This window comes from Bos javanicus, chromosome 1, assembly GCF_032452875.1.
Source record: "Bos javanicus breed banteng chromosome 1, ARS-OSU_banteng_1.0, whole genome shotgun sequence".
Taxonomy (NCBI): Eukaryota; Metazoa; Chordata; class Mammalia; order Artiodactyla; family Bovidae; genus Bos; species Bos javanicus.
This window is the reverse complement of record NC_083868.1, coordinates 111,509,407-111,531,643: the sequence shown is the minus strand read 5'-3', so window position 1 is coordinate 111,531,643 and position 22,237 is coordinate 111,509,407.

Below are 22,237 nucleotides of genomic sequence, written 5' to 3'. Positions count from 1 at the left end.
AGGGAATGGCTACCCATTCCAGTATTCTGGCCTGGAGAATTCCATGGACTGTATAGTCTGTGGTGTCGCAAAGAGTCAGATACAACTGAACGACTTTCACTTCACTTCAGACACCTAACTGGGCACTGATATCATTGTCCCCTGAGCTATGACAGAGGTCAGATTTGTTGGCTGGCATGTGGGTCAATCTCATGCATCTTAAGCACAAGGGCCATTAACTGAATTTTCTTTTCATCTTCAGAGTTAGTTTTCATGTGTAATGGGCGCATTCACTGCCACATCCACACCGATGCACACATAGGCTCTCACCACCTCCTATCTACTATTTTTTTTTTATTCCAACTTCATCTCAGTCTCCTCAATTGTAAGGTGACTCTTATGCTTCTACCCATCACAAGTACTGAGAGGATTAATGACTGGATCCGTTATGATAGGCTGCAGAAATGAAAGAATATTTGACATATGTTAAGTGGCTCATTGATATTCAAAAACTTCCTTTTCCCTAAAGATTATAAGATATATTGAAAATATTATTTTAAGGCTAATTATTACAAAAGGGATAATCCTGCCCTTGCCTTGATATTGTTAAACCTATTTGAGGAAATTCACATTAAAACTTTAAAAACTCTAAAGGGACTCTAATTAAGAATGCCTAATAAGCCTCCATTAGCCTCATACTTTTATAACTCTCATATGATGATCAAATATAATTTACAAAACTCTAATGATCTAAGGTTCAAAGTTACCATTGTTAAGCGAAGAAGAACTCCAAACTTTGCATAAGAAACAGCACCATAAAGCTTCAGTATTACAAAGTCACTGGGGGTTGTTTTGAAAATTTCCATGTTCCAGGATCTCACAGATAGTGGCCGCCTTAGCTCTTCCTCAGGAAAGTTAGAGATACTTTTTCATCCCTTGCTGCAGACTCGGCTCAATTACAGCTTTGCGGCAAGATAAGGTTAAGGGGATGGGGGAGGACAGGAGAGAAGAGGGAGGCAGAAACAGAAAAATCAATTCAAATTACTTTGATGACAGTGACTTCAAGTTTTCTCTGAAAGACAGATTCAGACTTCCAGGATGCTGGCAGCCCGGACCGGGGCAGCAGGGGGTCAGATCTCAGAAGAGAATCCCAAGTTAAGGAAACTATCTGGGTTTTCTGTAGGAAGCAAAGACAAATCTCCCAAGAAAGCTGCAGAAAATGGGAAAGATAGCAGCCTCAGCCCCTTGGGGCAAACTCAACTCAGGGCACGGCAACTGGCTCTGGTGCGAGAAGTGGAGATGAACTGGTACCTAAAACTCTGGGAGCTGTCCACTGAGCACACCACTGCCTACACCACCGGCATGCCTCACAGGTAAGACTCCCCACTCCCTGCACCGGCTGTATGAGACCCTGTTTGAAAGTGCTCTCCAGAGTGAATGCTTGGATTTCTTTTCCCATGCTGCTGGAGATGTAACAGCTCTAACTGTCTTGTACAGATGATTGACATTTTGAAATGTGTAACTGTAAAGAGCAGGAACTTGGTGAAAATGGCAAATAATGCTCCCTGGATTGTTATTCAGAAAACATCCCTTGTAAGGAGGCAGTAAGCACTCAAAAGCTGAAAGGGAGAAGGAGTATGGCATTAAGATTGGTCTTAAATGACATTCAGAGGAGTTCAAAAGTTGCGTTAAAATGCCTCCTTCCAAAACAATAACAAAAACTTTGCAATCTTTCTCCACTTCCCTCACTTCGAGAACTTGGGGATGAGGGGAAGAAAGGAAGGAAATACTTTTTGCCTGTTTGAAAAGTGTATAGTTGAATAGTGTGAACTTGTTGAATGAGAGCTCAGCATGCAATGGGAGTACAGACTAGAACACACGGACCACCAGCCTGGGGGCCTGGGCCCCCTGTCTAAGACAGACATCATCAGGAGAAAAAGGTACTTTTTAGAAAAGGAGGTCAGTGTAAGACAGATCCCTGTAGATTTTCTCTCTGTCCTTTTCTCAGCCTCAGCTTCAAATAATGCAGGGGAGGAATAATTTCACAAATCCCAATGTTATAAGGCAAAATGTGTGGAGTAAAAGTGTCTGGAATCCTGAAATTTAAGAATGCTTATTCACTGTAACTGCTACAAAAAAAAATCTCTTAGGAATTAAAGATAATTTTGCAAGGAAAATGATCCTGAAAATAAAGACCAAGATAACTTTTTATTAAGTGGCAATAAAAATTCACTAGAAATGAAAAACAGTTTCAATGAAATTGTCAAAGCAGGGAAAACTTTTTGCAGAGACTGTGGTAGCATAGAAATTCCAGAATGTATTAAGTGTATCAAAGCATCCCAGTGTGCTCTGAGCTGCCCCATTTTTATATTTCTAATTCTAAAAGGACATTATTAGAAAATATTTAGTGATTGAATTAACTGATGCATATAGATTAAAAATTTGTTGGACTACAAAATGCCTGAACTTCCATTTTTCAAACCTTTCCAAGGCAAGAATAAAAGTTACTTCTAAATCTAAGCCACAATTTAAAAAATCAGCATTTAAAAATTAGAACAAGATAAAGTGTGTTTTATGAAACACATTTACTATTTATGACTGAAGTGATTTGTCTGAAGCTCCTGTAAGCTTGTGTACTTACATTTTGGATATACTAATATCTCAATAGAGATAATAAATAGAGAAAGGACCAAGAAGAATGATCTCAGTCAAAGGAAGCAGGACAGAGTTTGTCGGTGTTGGCAGTGTATCTCATATCTATAAATCTTAAATTTTCAAGCCATTATTAAAGAACTTCTGGAAAAAGACTTAGATGGCAAATGAAAAGCTCGATAATGTTTTCCTTTCTTAACATATTCTTTTACTTACTGTAGACCAGAAACTTTCCTTAAAGGAGTCTAACACTGTGCTGTGCTGTGCTTAGTTGCCCAGTCGTGTCTGACTCTTTTGTGACCCCATGGACTGTAGTCTGCTAGGCTCCTCCGTCCATAGGGGTTCTCTAGGCAAGAATACTGGAGTGGGTTGCCAATCCCTTCTCCAGGGGATCTTCCCAACCAGGGATCAAACCCAGATCTCCTGCATTGCAGGTGGATTCTTTACCGTCTGAGCCATTCTTAACGTATTGTTTTACTTACTCTAGACCAGAAACTTTCCTTAAAGGAGTCTAACACAGGACTATGCAATTCCTACAGTATTATCTGATATTGGAATAATGTTTATCAGGTCAGAGGGGAATATAAATTAAGGTAATCGGTTTGACCTGGAGAAGGAAATGGCAACCCACCCCAGTATTCTTGCCTGGAGAAGTCCATGGACAGAGGAGCCTGGTGGGTTATATTCCATGGGGTCGAAAAAGAGTCAGACATGACTTAGCAACTAAAAGCAATCAGTTTGAGCCAGCAACTTGGGAAAAGAAAAACAAGCTCTACTCTTTCCTGCTTTACTCAAACAATAACAGTTTGTCCTGATCCAGAAGTATGGTTTCCATAGTAACAATGGACACATTATTAATCATTGATTCACAATAGCTGGAGTCCCTTGCCTACTGAATGTGTTAAAGAACAGCGAAAGTCCTATCTCTCGTACATCATCAAAAATGAAAAATGTCTCCTCCTCCTTTAGTTTTACAGCATGATGTTTCCAAGTGAAAACTAGTGTGTGCAGGTGGCACTGAGCCTGTTCATAAATTAGATTTATTGCAGATCTCAATGTGCACATAACTCAAAAAAGACAATTTTTCTCATCGCCAGCTCCTTTCCATTTTACACCCCAATGTTAGAACTACTACTTCAGTTGAGTTCTTGAGATTAGTGGAATGATGACAATGATCAATTGTAATGTACAATCCTTTCAAATTGTAATGTAAGCAATAGGACATGTAGTTCTTCAGGTCACCTGGTTTTCTTTCATTTATAGATGTTGCCAGTAAAGAACTTACAGGAATTTTTCTGGACTTCCAATTGTCCTTTCTTCCAACAGTATGGCCCAAGAATGATATCTCCATTAGAGACCTGTGTGTAGAATATAAACATGATTAATATAGAATATAAACAAATGTATCCACTGTAAAGTTTTACTTACAGGACAAAATATGAAATACTTTAGTCCTTGAAGACATTATATGTTTGCCATGGGTAATAATTCTTTGTGTCATTGGTTAAGGGCCATCAACAAAGAATTGCTAGTGGTTTCTCACTCCAATTTCTTTTCTGAAAAGATGGAATGAGAATATTTTATAGCAGATTAATTGTAGTTCATGAGGAATTTGAAGACTGTCTTATGCTCAGATTTGGTGGTAACTTTAATTTGAAACAAAGGGTATTATTAGATGATTGGAAGAAAGTGTTGCAGATAGAGGAGGGTCCAGTAGTTTTGGTATATTTAAGAAATAAAATTGTAGGAGTCATGGCAGACAATGCACATTAGTCTGGAGTTAAGTGGTACTGAATTCCTTTCTGGGGCTATGTCTGCATAAGATTACATATGAAACAATCTAATATAATTTACTTCATTCTGATTGGCTATTTTGTGTAATTGTCTAATGCCTCAGTGATGCTGATGTGTTTTATATGATGGCTCATTACTCTGCAGAACGAGGGAGGGTAGTTCAGGGACCAGAGCTCTGGAGTTGAAGATAAAGGTCTGACTTTCATTTCTTGTGTAACTGTGGATGTGATTTTTAATTTATTTGTTGTTTTTAAATAAATTTTTTTTCAGATTACAAAAGTAACATCTGAACTTGGTAGAAAATTTTGAAAACAGAAACATAAAAATGAAAGGGCAATCGCTGCTAATATTTTGCCATGCTTTACCCTAGCCTTTTGAATTGGAATCATACTATATTTTTTCACTTAATAGTATGTCAGATTATTTTATTACCTTAAAAACCACTTAAAAATTTCCAAGGACTACATATTATAGCTATATTATTGCTTAGCTATTCTTATTTTACTATTTATCATTATCATAAGTAATATTATAAAAAACATCTTTATTTGAGATTAAAAAATCATATCTCTGATTATTTCTTAGGCTCTATTTCTAGAAGTGGAATTAATGGGTAAATATTATATATACAATAGTATTTATATATACATACATATATATTTATTCTTAATGTACTTGCTTTCTGAAAATATTTTCTCAGTGTACATTCTCTCTGATAATATTCTAGAGTAGTTATCTCATTGCTTTTTCTATACTACATAGTGTTTGTAAAACTTGAGTTTTAAAGTTTAACAAAGAGTTGGGTGGGTTAATTAACTTTCCTGAATTTCAGTTTCTTCAACTGCAAAGAGGACTAATAACATTATAAAGGACTCTTGAGATAATGTAGAAATGATTTGAAAACTAATGTATTTTGCTTTCAGACATTTTGGAATAAGGGTTAAGACAAGACCCCATGCTTTCCTTGGTATATTTAGGCTTATGAAGATAAGTAAAGTTAGGGTGACTCAAAATATCTAGCAAAAATGTGCACTTCATCTAGCACCTGACAGCTGAGGATCCCGTTGTGCTCAATTAATATTTATGAGAGCCCATTTTGTGTGCTTACAGAGACTTTCTAGGGATTCATATGATCACCACCCTCCTAGGGAAAAGTGACTTAGAGACAGAATAGAACGAGCTTTTATATACTATCAGAATTAACATTCCAAACCAGGGCTGACCTATTCTTTGAACTGACTGGACATTTAGTAGGACAAGACAACATATGAATGATTGTTGAGCTATAGCATTTCAAGAGTGATTTCTACCATCTTAATAAATGTTTATTACCTGAGGAGTAGTTACATTTCTAATATTTTGTCTCTGCTGCCAAAACTTCCTGCCTTCTTTGAAGTTATTTACTTCTATGTATTTTCAGAGGATCAGATGTGGTCCTATGGGAAGCCAGAGCTCCCAGGTGAGTTTTGGTGGCTTCAGTTCCTGGCAGCAGATGATCCCTATGGCTTGGGCTTATGTACGAAGATCCGGTTGTTGAGAATCAGGTCTGCAGTCAGGGAACAAACACTGAACAGCTACTGATTGAGCATCCTCTCTGTGCAAAGCCCTGTAGGTGACACAAGGGTGGATTAGTTAAGAATCTTGCCCTCAAGTTAGGTACAGCTTAGGGGAGATGAGCCATGTATGTAAATAAGAAGTACTACATAAATGAAGGTCATAACAAAGCGCAGAGGAAGGAGAGCTCCCAGCTGCAGTGATTAGATCTGGAACTGCAGGATGTGCAGGACTTGAGAAAGAAGAGATGGAGGCCAGGGACGCAACCCACGTGGAGTAAAGACAACCCATGCAGAGTAAAGAATGTGAGCAAAGACACAGATGTAAGAATGTATGGAATAGAAATGGAGAGCAGTTTGTATTCACGAGGCAAACAACAACCCCTTTATGGAGTCTGACTGTACTCTGGGTCTGCAAGTGGGCATTAGAATACCTAGTTCAGGAGACTACAGTAAATTATATAAGACATGTGCTGTAGATTGGATATGTGATCAGTTTCGGTCCCTTTGTCCCTTCCTCCCTCCTCCTCTGTCAACCTAGAACATAGTGAACAGCACCAGTAAAATGATATCAAGGATGATAGAGGGATAGAAATAGGCTACAATGGAATAACCCTAAATTTTTAAACCAATTTTTTCTTCTTTAGGAAACATTCTTGATTAGATTTTTTTGTTGTTAAAGAGAAAGCTCTTCCCCCCCCCCTCAAAAAAGATGATATATATATATTTGTTAGAGCAAGCACACTTTCTTTAAGTCTCTAACTCTTAGAATATCTATATGAGAAATTACATAGAAGTATCTTTCCAGAGATATTAAAATATGAGGACATTGTTGGGTAGTTTACTGTGATTTTGGACACATGCTAGAAAGACTGTGTGCTCAGTTGCTTCAGTCATGTCTGACTCCTTTGCAACTCCATAGACTGTAGCCAGCCAGGCTCCTCTGTCTATGGGATTCTCCTGTCAAGAACACTGGAGTGGAATACATCTCCCTTAAGCTGTGAGTGGGTTGCTATTTCCTCCTCCAGGAAGTTCTTCCTGACCCAGGGATCAAACCCATGTCTCTTGTGTCTCCTGCACTGGCAGTTAGATTCTTTTACCACTAGTGCCACCTGGGAGCTTCCCAGACACTAGAGACATGAGTTTGATCCCTTGGTTGGGAAGATCCCCCTGCAGGAAGAAACGGCAACCCACTCCAGTATTCTTGCCTGGAGAATCCCATAGACAGGGGAACCTGGCGGGCTATAGTCCATGGGATTACAGAAGAGTTTTGGACACAACTGAGAGACTGAGCATGCAGAAAGATTGCTTCCTAGCTCATTGTCCTGTTGTTTTGAATGTCAGGTTACCTCTCTAAGCCATTGCTCTTTTACTCCATGTCCAAGGTTAGTCTTTATAGTTCTGTCTCTCCATATTGAATATTTGACTTCTCCTGGGGTGAGATGACATCATGCTATGATTTTAAAATTTAGCTTAGTTTCATTTTATACAGCTTAGGTGTATTTTATATAGCTTGGTTTATTAATTTTTTACTTTCACCCTTCAGCTTCTTGTGCACTCCTGGGATTAGCCAATGAGAGACACTGTACATCTTGCTTTATCTGGGGCTACGTAAACTGGGGACAGATCAACATGAGCTCTGATGTCAGACCAATCCAGATCTGAACCCTGATTCCACTGTGTGCTACCTACCAGTCACTAGCTATATGACCTTGGATCTTAGTCTCTTTGGGCTTCCCTGGTGGCTCTGATGGTAAAGTGTCTCCCTGCAATGTGGGAGACCCGGGTTCAATCCCTGGATTGGGAAGATCCCCTGGAGAAAGAAATGGCAACCCACTCCAGTACTCTTGCCTGAAAATTCCATGGACCGAAGACCCTGGGAAACTACAGTCCATGGGGTTGCAAAGATTCGGACACGACTGAGCGACTTCACTTTCATTTAGTCTCCTTACCTGTAAAATGGGAATAACAATATTACACATTCATAGAACTGGGAGGATTAAATTGGATATCCACCAAAGTTTTAGCATGGTGTTAAGTGCAAAGAAAGGGCTTTTCAACAAATTCTATTTATTACCATTCCCCTCTGGAGTCCCATCAGCTTTCATCCATGACTTTACCTCCACAGTCTTCCTTTCTCTGGCTTCCTTCCATGTGTTCTCTGACCTGGGAAAATTCCTCATCTCTAGGAGAAAGATCTTAACATGCTGCTTCCCTCCCTGCTTCACTGAGAACCCCATTCTTCTAAGATTTTCTTTTATGTCCTCATTTAAAACACTTTCTGATTAGCAAGGATCAAATGTCTGTCTGACAAATCCTCTCTCCACACAGAGAGGATGAATCCATTGTCTTTGGAATAGAGAGGCCTGGGGCTTAAAGTCTGGCTCTATTGCTGACTGTGTGAATTTCAGCAAATTATGTCCAATCTCTGAGCCTCAATTTTTTCATCTGTATGGTGGAAATAAAAACATCTGCATTTTCTATGTTCTAGGATTTTAAAGGTTAGATCTAATAGTATGTGTAAAAATCCTTGATATGCTTTAAACCACTATCTATATGTAAACGATATACAGATTATTTACATATGAACTATAACTACTATATGTTTGCTTTTTTATTATTTTTATTACCTTCTGTCATGAGACAGTGGCTCTAATCCAGTCTAGAACATGGCTTGAGAGCGTGGTTACCCCTAATCTGCTTTCTAGTAAACACTGGGATAGATACAGCCATACTTCTCTCCCAGACCCTGGCCAGGATTTCTTGGGTACATTGCAAACACTGTAACATCTACCTTCCTCTCCTAATATCAGCAACTGCTTGCTGAATATCTATTATATACCCAACACTTTCCTTATATTATTCAATTTAATCTTTTCTAATAATTTGTGGTGTGACTTTTTTTTTTTAATCATCTCCATTTTATGGGAGAAAACTGAAACTTAGCAAAGACCCTCCCCATGGTTAGATTCAACTAAGCAATAGAAACAGCATGTGAACCTGGATAGTGGGCTACAGATGACACCTCTTAACCACTGAATATTTCCTCCCTGAATTTGGGTTGATTTTAGATGGGTCTGAGATGTCACATTAGTAATTTCACCTTTTCACTTAAAGTGAAATGTGGGAATCACAGCATCCCCTCCCTATGTAAGGTCCTTGCCATTGCCCTGAGAAGGACTGGGAGATGTCAGGGAGCAGCTCAGATGGGGAGGAAGTCACTCTGGTTGAGACCAAAGGGCTGAACAATAGAGTGGACTATGGATTTCAGTATTTCTTAAAGCTTTTCTCCATCAAAAGAGCTATGTAAGAACAGAGGCCCTAAAGGTGCTCAAGCGTCATCCTCTATTAGATGAATTTAGCTTAATTTCAGATTTTAGGTTTGAGTCAAGAGTCTTTGCCAGCTCTGTCTCACACCAACTCTAAGAGGATGCAGAGGTTATGCAGCAACAGCTATCAAAGTCCTTCCAGTTTTAGATTATGGTTGTCGCTAAATGGCGTGTGTTAAAGTTCTACAAGATTTTCACTGTTGTATTATGTGCTTTTGCTCTGTGGGTGGAGGAAATGACAGAGTTTTGAGGAGCCCTCGCTAACACTTCTTTGGAGATGACAGTTGAAACAATATCTTCTTTCATCAACAGCCTCCCTACCTATGTGAAATGCTATCAGTTCAGTTCAGTTGCTCAGTCATATCTGACTCTTTGCGATCCCATGGACTGCAGCACACCAGGCCTCCCTGTCCATTACCAACTCTCAGAGTTTACTCAAACTCATGTCCATTGAGTCGGTGAAGCCATCCAACCATCTCATCCTCTGTCGTCCCTTCTCCTCCTGCCTTCAATCTTTCCCAGCATCAGGGTCTTTTCAAATGAGTCAGCTCTTCGCATCAGGTGGCCAAAGTATTGGAGCTTCAGCTTCAGCATCAGTCCTTCCAATGATCATTCAGGACTGATTTCCTTTAGGATGGACTGGCTGGATGTCCTTACAGTCCAAGGGACTCTCAAGAGTCTTCTTCAACACCACGGTTCAAAAGTATCAATTCCTAAGCACACAGCTTTCTTTATAGTCCAACTCTCACATCCATACATGACCATTGGAAAAACCATAGCTTTGACTAGATGGATCTTTGTTGGCAAAGTAATGTCTCTGCTTTTTAATATGCTGTCTTGGTTGGTCATAACTTTCCTTCCAAGGAGCAAGTGTCTTTTAATTTCATGACTACAGTAACCATCTGCAGTGATTTTGGAGCCCCCAAAAATAAAGTCTGTCACTGTTTCCACTGTTTCCCCATCTATTTGCCATGAAGTGATGGGACTGGATGCCATGATTTTAGTTTTCTGAATGTTGAGTCTTAAGCAAATTTTTTCACTCTCCTCTTTCACTTTCATCAAGAGGTTCTCTAGTTCTTTGCTTTCTGCCCTAAGGGTGGTGTCATCTGCATATCTGAGGTTATTGATATTTCTCCCAGCAATATTGATTTCAGTTTGTGCTTTATCCAACCCGGCATTTCTCTTGATGTACTCTGCATATAAATTAAATAAACAGGGTGACAATATACACCCTTGATGTACTCCTTTCCCAATTTGGAACCAGTCTGTTGTTCCATGTCCAGTTCTAACTGTTGCTTCTTGTTCTGTATGCAGGTTTCTCAGGAGGCAGTTAAGGTGATCTGGTATTCCCATCTCTTTAAGATTTTTCCACAGTTTGTTGTGGTTCACACAGTCAAAGGCTTGGCATAGTCAATAATGCAGAAGTAGATATTTTTCTGAAACTTTCTTGCTTTTCCAATGATCCAACGGATGTTGGCAATTAGATCTCTGATTCCTCTGCCTTTTCTAATGCAGCTTGAACACCTGAAAGTTCATGGTTCACATACTGTTGAAGACTAGTTTGGAGAATTTTGAGAATTACTTTGCTAGTGTGCGAGATGAGTGCAATTGTGCAGTAGTTTGATCATTCCTTGGCATTGCCTTTCTTTGGGATTGGACTGAAAATTGACCTTTTCCAGTCCTGTGGCCACTGCTGAGTTTTCCAAATTTGCTGGCATATTGAGTGCAACACTTTCACAGCATCATCTTTTAGGATTTGAAATAGCTCAACAGGAATTCCATCACCTCCACTAGCTTAGTTCGTAGTGATGCTTCCTAAAGCCCACTTGACTTCACATTCCAGGATGTCTGACTCTAGGTGAGTGATCACACCATTGTTGCTATCTGGATTGTGAAGATCTTTTTTACATAGTTCTTTGTATTCTTGCCACCTCTTTTTAATATCTTCTGCTTCTGTTAGGTCCATACCATCTGTATCCTTTATTGTGCCCATCTTTGTTTGAAATGTTCCCTTGGTATCTCTAATTTTCTTGAAGAGATCTCTAGTCTTTCCCATTCTATTGCTTTCCTCTATTTCTTTGCACACAAAGAATACACCAAACTGTGCAAAAAAGATCTTCATGATCCAGATAATCACAATGGTGTGATCACTCAGCTACAGCCAGACATCCTGGAATGTGAAGTCAAATGGGCTTTAGGAAGCATCACTACGAACTAAGCTAGTGGAGGTGATAGAATTCCAGTTGAGCTCTTCCAAATCCTGAAAGATGATGCTGTGAAAGTGCTGCACTCAATATGCCAGCAAATTTGGAAAACTCAGCAGTGGCCACAGGACTGGAAAAGGTCAGTTTTCGTTCCAATCCCAAAGAAAGACAATTCCAAAGAATGCTCAAACTACCGCACAATTGCACTCATCTCACATGTTAGCAAAGTAATGCTCAAAATTCTCCAAGCCAGGCTTCAACAATATGTGAACCGTGAACCAGCAGATGTTCAAGCTGGTTTTAGAAAATGCAGAGGAACCAGAGATTAAATTGCCAACATCTGCTGGATCATTGAAAAAGCAAGTGAGTTCCAGAAAAACATGTATTTCTGCTTTATTGACTATGCCAAGCCTTTGACTGTTTGTATCACAATAAACTGTAGAAAATTCTGAAAGAGATGGGAATACCAGACCACCTGACCTGCCTCTTGAGAAACCTGTATGCAGGTCAAGAAGTAACAGTTAGAACTGGACATGGAACAACAGACTGGTTCCAAATAGGAAAAGGAGTATGTCAAGGCTGTATATTGTCACCCTGCTTATTTAACTTATATGCAGAGTACATCATGAGAAACGCTGAACTGGATAAAGTACATGCTGGAAGCAATATTGCTGGGAGAAATATTAATAACCTCAGATATGCAGATGACACCACCCTTATGGCAGAAGGCAAAAAAGAACTAGAGAGCCTCTTGATGAAAGTGAAAGAGGAGAGTGAAAAAGTTGGCTTAAAGCTCAACATTCATAAAACTAAGATCATGGCATCTGGCCCCATCACTTCATGGCAAATAAATGGAGAAACAGTGGAAACAGTGACAGACTTTATTTTTTTGGCTTCAAAATCACTGCAGATGGTGACTGCAGCCATGAAATTAAGAGACGCTTGCTCCTTGGAAGAACAGTTATGACCACCTTAGACAGCATATTCAAAAGCAGAGACATTACTTTGCCAACAAAGGTCCATCTAGTCAAGGCTATGTTTTTTCCAGTAGTCATGTATGGAAGTGAGAGTTGGACTGTGAAGAAGGCTGAGCGCTGAAGAATGGATGCTTTTGAAATGTGGTGTTGGAGAAGACTCTTGAGAGTCCCTTGGACTGCAAGGAGATCCAACCAGTCCATCCTAAATGTGATCATTCCTGGGTGTTAATTGGAAGGACTGATATTGAAGCTGAAACCTGATGTGAAGAGCTGACTCATTTGAAAAGACCCTGATGCTGAGAAAGATTGAAAGCAGGAGAAGAAGGGGATGACAGAGGATGAGAGGGGTGGATGGCATCATTGACTCAATGGATGTGAATTTGAGTAAGCTCCAGGAGTTGGTGATGGACAGAGAAGCCTGGTGTGCTGCAGTCCATGGGGTCACCAAAGGTCAGACACAACTGAGGGACTGAACTGAAGAACTGAACTGATTTCTTTGCATTGATCATGAGAAAGGCTTTCTTATCTGTCCTTGCTAATCTTTGGAACTCTGCATTCAGGTGGTAAACCTAGCTGCTATTAAATAAATCCTGAAGGTTCACTGACCTGATATAAGAAAGTTTTATTTCCTTCTCATGTAAGTGTTATCAAGAATAGGAAATTTCAATTAGGTCAGATCCAGGCCCAGGCTGATGAAAGTTCGCCATCTTCAGCTTTTGTTTACTAAGCTGACTGGTAGCTGAGTGTTGACATCGGTCCAGAATAGAGTAGAGTATGGAGGATCATGTGTAGAATCACTTTAAGTGGCAGCTGTAGGTAAAAGTGACATTGACTGGAATTCAGTCACATGGTTATATCTAACTAATTGCAAGGGAGGCTGGGAATCATAGTACAAATGTGTGGCTAAGAAGAGAGAAAAACAGGCAAGGTGAACAGCTGGCCAGTCCCTGCCACCGAGCCATGGTCAGTGCAGAGTCAAGGAGGTGTTGAGGTAGAGTCTGGCTGCTTCCTGTAACAGGAAGGGGCTAAGGCACTCCTTTCCTTTCAACATTTTCCCTCTCATTCAGAGCCTGACTCACTGACCTGGCCTTTGACATATAGTGGGTAAATCTCTTTTGGCTTCTCTGCTTGGACCTCACTTCCTTGTTTTACTGAGAAGGTCGATGGCCCTTCAGAAACCAGTAGATGGTGATGTGATATCAGCTTGGCGGGCGCTTGGAACACAGCCTTGCGAATGTCAGCTCATGAGTGCTTAGCTCCCATTTTGAACCTGAGTTTTTTTTTTTTTTTTAATTACCCTAAGAATCATGTATGGCTGAATAAGCCAGGAGCCTCCCTACAGCTCCTCTGCTGTGGGGTTGTGAGGTGGAGTTGCTGCAGTGCAGCAGGTCATCCCTTCCCATGGTAGCAGCCAAGGGCTCTGGCTGACAGCTCACAGGGCACAATCAGGCCCAGAGGCCAGGGAGCCCTGTTGAGAGCCAAGAGAGCTCACTTATTCGGTCTGTTATTTCAGACTGGCCAGGTGTGTGTTTTTAAAAGGAGCATCTAGGAGAGTATGTTCATTCAAGAAATGTAATCATTACATATGTTTTTCTGTAATGTACTTGCAAGTTTCTTGCAGATAAGCCAGTCACTCTGTTCCCGACAGCAGGGTGCATCATGGTTTTGAATGTAATATCATTAAGTAAAACTGCATATCATTTAAAATGGCATTCATTCTCTGTCTCAATATCCTCTCACAAGATACGTGCACAGTTTTGTGTGGAAGGGTGAGCAATTTGAGGAAAAATTAGTTAAGAAAATTTGGGTTGTTTTTAAGAACCTATTTTTTTATTACAAATTTGAAATATTTCACTTAAAAAAATTAAAGCCCAAAGTGCATTTTGTAGCTTAATCCTCATATTTAATTTGATTACAGCAATGAACATTAGGTGTGAAACAAGCTGTCCAAAAGGGCTGTTGAATTATTTAATAACCTTTGGGATTCAGGAGGTAACAGTCAGCATAAACAATTCCACAAGTGCAGTGTGTTAGAAAAATCAGCTCTTTCTGTCTCCAGGCTTAGTAATTTGGATGATGTGACTATCCAAAGAGCAGTTGCTTATTGAACAAAATATTAAATGCTTGAGTCTGTTTGAAATATTTTTAAGTTCCAGATGATCATTTATCTAAAAAATGGCCAAGAAATATTCAGTGTAAGTGTATTTTAAAAGTATTTTCAGTTGAATGAATTTCCAATGAAGTCAGTACTCAGAATTCAAGACACTCTTCTATTACCATATATGTAATATTGATAGAATCAAACTAGAAAATTAAATATAAATGCATTCAAGAGTTTTGATCATTTATTATGTTCAGTTCTGGGGATATGCAGATATGTGAGGCAGGCTTCTTTCTGTGAATAATCTTGAAGTCTTCTCAGGGAAGAAGACAGGTCCACTGTACATTTTTACTGGTATGATGTTTGAAGTGTGAATGAAGTGCTATGGAAATAAAGAAATAGTTCTACCAGGAGGTGAGGAGATAGGAAAGAGAAATGCCGGGGAATAATACATCAATTCAACTGGACTCTTACAAGAATGTGTAGGACTTTGTGGGGATGTGAACCAGCAAAGGGGCAGGTAGGAAAGGGGCAGGGGAAAGAAATGTGTAGTCTATGGCTCAAAAACAAAGTTGACTTTTTCCTAGGCTAGGAACCAACTAAGCCACTAAGTTACTAGTAATGCGGGAAAAGTTTGTGAGAATGGACAAGATAATATTCTAAACGCAGAAAATAATTCGCAGTTAGGCCTTACTCATTTAACATTGCAAGAGAATGAAAATTTTGACTCAAGTTGTTTTCCCCAGTACCTGAAGCTTTCTAATTTAACTGTCGAGGTTTTAACTTTTTAAACCTGAAGAAGCAATTTGACAGCTCTAGTTTATCTTGATAAATGTCAACTATTGTGCTATGTTAAAATGTCCTCGGGGACTATTAAGGCCGATAAATCTATTTGCCTTGAAAATTAGAGGCCTCATTTTGCCATTTTGCTTTTAAATGTTGGCTTCTGTATTTCCCCCTCCATTGTTCTTTCTGTATATTTACCTTGTTGTAGATTTTCTTTGCTCCTGTCAGGATCCCTGCCTCTAATAACCCTTTTCATCTAATTTGCTATCTTTACTCTGCTGAGGAATGGGAAATAACAAAATCTGTCTTTCTTGAATAATGATCAAGAAGGAGTAGGTTTATGAATTGAGGTACTCTCCTAGGAGGTTTGAAATGTGGGCTTTGTGATATATTGTGTGTTCATCTGTAGATTCTTGGTGATGTTCTTATCTAGCAAGTTTTCTGAAAAGGTGACCTCTAAAAAAATCAGTTGTGGCTTTATTTGAATTAACACTGAACCAACTGTGTTTGGGAAAATGCCAAGTGCTGGAAGGGCCTCTCATTGAAGTTTATCTTGGAATGACCCTTAGAGACTTTAGAAAAGCAAAACCACGTAGGACACAATTTTTCAAAATGTTGACGGGATACTTGTACTCCCGATTTGATAAATTTCCCAGCTGGAAAGAACATTTTATCATAAGGTAAGCAAAGTGAAGCGCTTCATTTGTCTTCCACAGCAGAAGCACACAGAGGGTTTTTTCAGTGGATTGTTTTTCAACAGGATTGCCTTGGAACTTTGGTCAGTGATAAACATTTATAATTATGAAGCCTCGAAATGATATTTCAAGAAGCAATGTAGTATATGTGGGGTATATAATACATAGTATATGGTATTTCAAGAAGCAATGTAATACATAAACTAGTTTAGTGTTTTTAACTCTGAGAAGGCAGTATTATTTTCCCCATTTTTCCGAGGAAGAAACTAAAAACTCAGCACTCATATCTCAGAGTAGCTTCTTGTTGGGCAAGGCTTTAAACCCCTGTCCCTCTGACCTCTAAGCCCCTGGAAACTTATCCTTTACTCCAGTCCTTACAGCAACTGACTCTTAATGTTGCCAATTTCCTAGATGTTTTTTTCTTATTGGTAAGACAAGAGAATCGAACCAGCTGATTTCTAAGATTTCTTACAGTTCCAACAGAATCATAGATTTTTTTTTTTTTTAGATAATCTTAGATAAGATAAGTGCCTGAATAATCTTAGGGCTTCCCAGGTGGTGCTAGTGGTAAAGAACCTGCCTGCCAATGCAGGAGACAGAAGAGATGAAGGTTCGATCCCTGGGTCAGAAAGATCCCCTGGAGGAGGAAATGGCAACCCACTCCAGTATTCTTGCCTGGAGAATCCCAAGGACAGAGGAGCCTGGAGGGCTACGGGTCCATAGGGTCACAGAGAGTCAGACAGGACTGAAGCGAGTTAGCACACATGTAAGTGCCTGGAGGGGCTTCCCAGGCAGTGCTAAGAATCTACCTGCCAATGTAGGAGACGTGGATTTGATCCCTGGGTTGGGAAGATCTCCTGGAGGAGGAAATGGCAACCTACTCCAGTATTCTTACCTGGAAAATTCCATGGACAGAGGAGCCTGGTAGGCTACAATCCATGGAGTCACAGAGTTGGACATGATTTAGTGACTGAGCACTCATGCACAAGTGCCTAGAAGAAGACAATGAAAAGGTAGTTTGGTTCAGATGGAATGATTGCAATAAAACCTTTTACTAGTACATAGTTATCACAACACTGAAACTATACATTTTTAGGCCTTGCTTTATAGCTGAAATTTACCTCTTAGGATGCTACTCTGTGTCCCAGCTTCCCCGCCTTGCCTTTGACAAGTTCAAGACCCTGAAAGGAATAATGTGTAGAAGAAGATGGATGAGCCCCTTGGCAGAACACATTGGGGCAGTGGCTGTAGAGGTGAGGGATTCTTTGCAGCTTTCAAATCTGCTTTCTGAGGAGATGCTTAAGCAGTGATGGAGGGATTTCTGACCAGATGCAGAGCAAATGCACTTTATCCAGATACTCTTTCACTTTTTCTTAGGAAGGAGAAAGTCATGTTTAAAGTCATCCTATCCATTTTGCAGTCATGTAACCCATAGCACTGAAGTCTCCTGAAAATTGTTGCTTGCTCTGTCTGTCCAGGTCAGCGGCGTATATGCAACACCAGGCACAGCGTCCACACAGACTGCAGTGTCCATGGCCAGCCACTGGAGTTGTGCAATGCAGCAGGTGCTGTAAAAATAACCATTCATTCCGTGTCAGGGACATCAAATACCGTACTTCCTTTAATCTTCACAACAACCCTACGTTATAATATGGTGAAGTGTATTTTTCAGAGGAAGACATGGGACTCAGAAAGTGCCCATGGTCAATACAGTAGTGTCCTGTAGGGGCAGGAATCCAACTCAAGTCTTCCTGCTTTCACAGACAATGCTCTTTCCGCCATCCTCCACCTCCACTCCATGGAAGTTCCCTAAGTCAGGCCAATGCAGAATAGGATAAGGCGGGGGTGGGAGGAGTAGAGCATGTGACCACAGGATCAACCTGATTTCAAATTTTCTGTCTCTCAACAATGCTTAAAACGAGACTGCAAAGCCCCTATAAAAGGACTAAGACCTCACCACCTACCTACCTTCCTCATCACCTACCTCTTCTCCAGTACATTCTGTGTCCCCCTGTGGCCATCTTTCAAGGCATTTCTGGCCACAGAATGTACTTTTCACATCGCAGTCCCATGGGCCATTTCCTTTGCATTTACCTTAGAATAAAACCATGTTTTGTCATTCTTTGAGACCTTTTGCAGAATGGGCAAGAGAGACACACCCAAAGTAGTGAGGGGAACTTTTGCTGCAAATGCCAAATCTCAAAGATGCTTTCTTATTGCAGATGTGGGTCAGTGTGGGATAAAATACAGGTGTCAGTGAAATCCCAAGGGCCAGCCCTGCCACAGCCCTTTATAGCTGAGAAAGAGACCATAGACCTGATTACTCTCATGCATGCTTCTGTTTTTCCTAAAACAAGGCTATAATGTATATATCTATGCATAGATTAGCAATATGATAATTACACATTGGGGAGGAGTTGCTTTTATGTCGTAGTGCAAGAGTGTATAATATTCAAGCAGCAGGGATAAGGACAAGAGAAAACGGACTGAGACTGAGGTAGAGGCCTTGTCTTCGGGAGCTGAGGTTGCCTTAACTGGGGCTCTCCATTACTTCCATGGTGTAACCTCCTGTGCTGAACATGTGTCCCCTCCCCAGTGCTGCTGGGATTGTTTTATTCTATTCCTAAAGAAATTTTGGCCTAAAAGGAGGTGAGATGTATTGTCTAGGAGAGGTCCAATCAATGATAAAGCGATTTTCTAGATTAGGCTTCCTCGGACTTCCTTGGTGGTCTAGTGGTTAAGAATGCCTGCCAGTGCAGCAGACATGGTTCGATCCCTGCTCTGGGAAGATTGCACATACTGTGTGTGCCACAACTACTGAGCCCACACACTGGGGCCCATGCTCTGCAACAAGAGAAGCCCATTCAGCACAACTGGAGATTAGCCCTCGCCCTCTGCAACTAGAGAAAGCCCACTCGCAGCAATGAAGACTCAGTGCAGCCGAAAAAAAAAAAAAAGTATATATATTATATTAAAAAAAAAAGGTTAGGCTTCATGCTTGATTGCAAACTTCTGAAGGAACCCCTTCCACCCCACCCACCCTTCCCTTTCCTGCTGCTGTTACTTCCTCTACTCCACCCCCAAGACTGGGTTTTCATTTCTCCTCACTGCTTGCCTGTATTGTAGCTCATAGTGAGCTTTGTAGCCTGTACGGGTCTCTCTCCTCTCCTTTACTGTGAGCTCCTCATGGTAAAGGGCAAAGGCGATATTTTCTTCATTGTGTTAAGTTTATATAACCCATACATATTTAGTTGTGGTCTCATCACATGCAACATGCAACTAGACCCCAGGTAGCTCTGGGAAAGGTGAAGAGAAGAGACAATGGCATCGACAAGAAGAGAAACTAGTCAGATGGTTCCCAGAGGGCTGGAGGCAGACATCTCAGGCATGTGACTGCTCTGTCACAGCATCACCTGCAGAGCAAAAGGACAGAGTTCCCAAAAGTAATTGGAATAGGAAGGCAGGCTTGCTTGTATCTGTGGTTTGGTGTCCCTTGTCCAAATTCATCTGGGCAGCTACTCTTCATCCTGACTGTCAAAACATAGTTTCGTTCTTCTGGTCTCTTCAGTTCCTGTCTCAGCTTTCAATTGTAGGCCAAGACAATTTTTAGATGACTGTGAGCTATCCATAAATCTAGGATATTGTGTTTAACAAGTTGCCTCTTTATCCAAGAAAAATTAAAATTAGGCTATAAATATGATTGGCATATTCTAAGAATAATGGCAGCAATCTCATGGGCCTGGTATCTTAGAGAACTAGCTAATAATTCACTGAGTCAACACAGGAAAGGCCCTCATTTCTATAGAATGTCTAGCCCAAGTAGCTTTTAAGACTCACAAGACATTAGATCTAGAAGAATCCTAGAGATTACTTAAGTCTGAGGCCATAAAAACTAAGGGAATAGAGAAGTCAAGACCTACCCAAAGTCACATGGTTATTTACGAATGCTGAGCAGGTGTGGATTAAGCCTGCTCGTCATCCAGGGCTATATGAACTTCTATTTGTGACTTATAAGCCCCAGGGCCTCTTGCATTCCATTAGCAGAACATGGCCAGAAGCACCTCTCTCATCAGATAGCCATGTCATTTTTCCCACACTGTGTTGACCCTGAGTTTGTATAATGCGTAAAGATTCTGAACAATGTGTAATAATTATCATCCCGTGGAAAGAAAGACAGATAGTAACTTCCCCCACCCCCGCCTCCCTTACCTTTGCTCCCACCCCAGCTGCTCAGAGCCATTTCCTATAGTCTTATGCTGCTGGTGCTAAGTCGCTTCAGTCATGTCCGACTCTGTGCGACCCCATAGAGGGCAGCCCACCAGGCTACCCCGTCCCTGGGATTCTCCAGGCAAGAACACTGGAGTGGGTTGCCATAGTTTTATACACATCATTTAAAATTTATTTGAATTTGAGCGACAGCCAAAGGACACACAATTCCTTTATAAATATAGTTTCTACTCCCTGTCTTCAAACTGGGACCTTTTATGAAAATGATAAACTTTTAGAACTTAGTAAAAGGAAATTTCAGCTTCTGGTAAATATTGGCTTTCTTATCCTTCTCTCCCTTCTTGGGCCTGGATCCATATTCAGAGGGCAGAAGAAAACAATAAGGCGGGCTCATGTTTCACTGTTCATGACTGCTCTTCTGGTTCACTCTGTTTCTTCCTTGGTGGAGTTCCACTGGAAGAACCACTTCCGTGGCTGATTTAAACAGTGGCTAGTGTAAGTGACTGAATAATAGATACAAACTTTACTTGGGAATTCGAGTTTCTCTTTAACTCCATACCACTGCTGGATTGCTCTTCTAGCTTTTCTGGCTTTCTCTTTGTAGGCTTTTATTTCTCTTTTGAGGTTCAGAACTTTGGCAGCTGGGGTGAAATTAGCAACAGATTGATAAGGGGGAAAGGTAGCTTTGAGCAACTTAAAATTCAAGCAAGCAAACCAGTAATGTCTCTGAAGCGTTGATCATTCTCAAAATACCTTGCTGATTATTATGATACTTATGCCAGATACAGTCCATCCCTCCTTTCAAAGAACTGGTGGTCTAGAGGGGAGTTAGATGTGCACCTGCAGGAGGAAGTATCTACTACTCTGGGACTGTATATAGTCACTTATTTATTTTTGGCTGCACTGGGTCTTCATGGCTTTGTAGCCTTTCACTGCTTTCAGAGAGGGAGGGCTGCTCTCCACTGTGGCGCTTGGGCTTCTCACTGTGCTGGCTTCTCTTGCTGCAGAGCACAGGCGCTAGGTGCGTGCGCTTCAGTAGTCGCAGCACACAGGCTCAGGATGTGCAGCTCTCAGGCTCTAGAGCGTGAGCTCGGTGGTTGTGGCACAGGGGCTTAGTTGCTCTACAGCATGTGGAACCTTCCCAGACCAGAGACTGAACCTGTGTCCCCTGCATTAGCAGGTGGATTCTTACCCACTGCAGCATCGGGGAAGTCCTGGGACAATATATTATGAGTCTGTGTTCCCAGAGTAGGTACAAGTTGCCGTTGGTGGACAAAGAGATGATTTTAGTTGGTACACAGAAGGAACATTAAGTGAGCTTGATTCACACTGTAAAGGTGGTATATTCCTATTTCAATTTCTTTCACCTCTTCTGATTACCTTAAAAAAAGGGAGATTAAAAGAAAAAAAAAAAACTCAGATCTGTGCTAAAATACCTAAAACACCTCTTTAATACCTATCAATCTTCTCAGTAAAAACCAAAAACATAAGTCTCCGTCTGATTGAAAGCCTTTGGACACCAATAATGTCTAGTTATATTTTAATACTATTCTTCATTTTTATTGTATTTATTTTTTCCAGGTTGACTCTATTTTATTGCAAGTGATAAAGTTTTTCTATTTATGATGCTAGTAATACAATGTTGCCTTATTAAATCTCTCAGGACTGCTGTAAGAAATTACTACAGACTTTATGGTTTAAGCAACAAATATTGATTTTGCCTGGTTATGGAGGTTGGAAAGTCCAAGATCAGGGTGTCAGCATGGTCAGGTTCTGGTGAAAGCCCTCTTCCTGTTTTACAGACAATCATCTTTTGCTGCATCTTCACATGTCAGAAAGAGAGCAAGCCAACTCTCTGGCCTCTTTTTATAAGGGCACTAATCCTAATCATGAGGGCTCCACTCTCACGATATAATCATCTCTCAAAGGCCTCACCTCAA